The following is a 2,413-nucleotide window of genomic DNA, read 5'->3' as shown; positions in this document are numbered from 1 at the left end:
CGCGGGGCGCGGAGCGGCAGCCCCCGGTCCCGCACAGCTCGGCACCGCCGCGGAGCCGTCCCACCGCAGCCCGGCATGGCCCGCTACCGGCGCAGCAGGACCCGCAGCCGCAGCCGCCGCCGCCGCCGCCGCTCCCGACGCCGCCGCAGCCCCCGACGCCGCCGCTACGGGAGCTCCCGTCGCTCCGGACGCTCCGTGGGGAGACGGCGACGCCGCTACGGGAGCCGCCGCCGCCGCCGCCGTTGATGCGACCGCCCGCGCCACCACCACCGGAACCACCACCGGCACCGGCACCGGCACGCCGTGCCCGGCCCGCGGCCCCGTGCTGCTGCTTCGCCAATAAACAGCCGCGGCACCGGGCCCGCGTGTCCGTGCTTCTGTCCGCGTCCTCTGGGGCGTTCTCGGGGGTCCGTGAGCGCCAGGACCGTGTCCGGGGGTGTCCCCGTGCAGTGGTCCCACGTCCCGGGGTGTCACCGTGCGCCGGCTGTGTGCGTCCCGTGGTGTCCATCCGTGTCCCTTGGGTCCACGTCCCCTGGTGTCCACTTGTGTCCCTTCGGTCTGTGTCCCATGGTACCCAGTGTCCCACAATGTCCCGTGCCCTATGGTCTCCATGTCCCGGGGTGTCCTTGTGTTCTGGCTGTGCGCATCCCATGGTGTCCACCCGTGTCCCTTGGCTCCGTGTCCCATTGGTGTCCCTGTACCCGTGTGTCATTGTGTGCCGGCTGTGTGCGTCCCGTGGTGTCCATCCGTGTCCCTTGGGTCCACGTCCCGTGGTGTCCCCGTCCAGTGGCCCCACGTCCCAGGGTGTCATTGTGCTCCAGCTGTGTGCGTCCCATGGTGTCCACCCATGTCCCTTGGCTCCGTGTCCCATGGTGCCCCGTGTCCCATTGGTGTCCCTGTACCCGTGTGTCATTGTGCGCTGGCTGTGTGCGTCCCATGGTGTCCATCCGTGTCCCTTGGGTCCACGTCCCATGGTGTCCGTGTCCTGTGTTCCCACCTCCCAGGGTGTCATTGTGCTCTGGCTGTGTGCGTCCCATGGTGTCCACCCGTGTCCCTTGGCTCCGTGTCCCATGGTGCCCCTTGTCCCATGATGTCCCGTGTCCCATGGTGTCCATGTCCCGGGGTGTCCTTGTGCTCCGGCTGTGCACGTCCCATGGAGTCCCTTGGGTCTGTGTCCCACGGTGCCCCGTGTCCCATTGGTGTCCCTGTACCCGTGTGTCATTGTGCGCTGGCTGCGTGTGTCCCATGGTGCCCATCCATGTCCCCTGGCTCCGTGTCGTGTGCCCACGTCCCACGTGTCCACATCCCATGGTGTCCGTGCCCCGTGGTGTCACTGTGCAGGGCTGTGTGCACCCCACCGTGTCCATCCATGTCCAACGTCTCCGTGTCCCCACGGTGTCCGTGCCACCCGCTGCGTGTGTCCCATGCCGTGCCCCCCCGTGCCCCCCCGCAGTCCCTGCCCCACAACGGTGCAGCCCCGGCCCCGGGCACACACCCATCCCTGCTGCCTGGGGGTGCCCAGCGCTTCAGGTGTGCGCGTCCCCAGGGCTGTGAGCACCCTGCGGTGCCACGTCCATACCCAGCGGCTGCACACCCGATGCCCACACATGGAGCGTCCCCATATCCCGGCCCCTCCTCCTGTGCGATCCCCATTGAGATCTCCCATTTGGGACCTGGGGGGGCTGGGGGTCCCTGGGGCGTTTGGGGCCATGCCATGGATGAGGTGGGGGCAGCACTGGGTGGGTGCTCGGGGTGGTGCAGCTGAGGGTGATGCAGCTGCAGGGACAGAGCCCACCCGCACCATCCTAGGGCATGCTGTCCCCATGTCCCCGCCCGTCCCCATGCCCCAGCCTGTCCCCACCTGTGGTCACGACCCCATCCCTATCCCCATCCCTGTCCTTGTTTTTGGGTGCCCGAGTTTCCGGGGGCACGCAGCGTGCCGCGGGGACAGCCCCTCCCCACCCCACAGCCAGCAGCACACAGCACGGGTGGGCACGGCTCTTTACTGCACAGCGAGAGAGGGACCACGGGCATCCTCATGGCTCGACGCTCTCCTCAAAGAGGAAGATGAGGGGCAGGAGCAGCAGCAGGTAGAAGAAGAAGACGTTGGCCTCGGACAGGTGGTAGGCCAGGACGACGCACGCCAGCACCTCCAGCATCACCTGGGTCACGCGGTGCAGCTCCATGGTCCAAGCGCGTCCTGCGGGGACACGGGGTTGTAGAGCATCGCCCATAGCCCTGGGTGGGAGGTGCCCCCAGGGGTGCCCGGCACCGACCCCCCCGGCACCCACAGACCCTCTGGGGCTGCCATTCACCGCGCTCTGCTCCAATCAGGGTCCCGGCACTGATCCTGTCCCTGGCTGCATCCCCACGGCTCAGCACCCTGCGGGGACAGAGAGAAAGGCGATGTCAC

At 68.7% G+C, this 2,413-nt stretch overlaps 1 long non-coding RNA gene across 1 annotated transcript; it reads right to left on the bottom strand.

The window, feature by feature from the left end:
• Positions 1-1,987: 1,987 nt before the first annotated feature.
• LOC110390941 lies at positions 1,988-2,413 on the bottom strand. Its single transcript, XR_002433927.1, has 2 exons — positions 2,296-2,413; positions 1,988-2,200 (listed from the first exon to the last, which is right to left on the bottom strand). It is a non-coding gene; the product is annotated as an uncharacterized LOC110390941 (long non-coding RNA).

This window comes from Numida meleagris, unplaced genomic scaffold (genome assembly GCF_002078875.1).
Source record: "Numida meleagris isolate 19003 breed g44 Domestic line unplaced genomic scaffold, NumMel1.0 unplaced_Scaffold250, whole genome shotgun sequence".
Lineage (NCBI taxonomy): Eukaryota > Metazoa > Chordata > Aves > Galliformes > Numididae > Numida > Numida meleagris.
The sequence above is the reverse complement of the archived record's forward strand: the minus strand, read 5'-3'. Positions and strand labels throughout refer to the sequence as shown.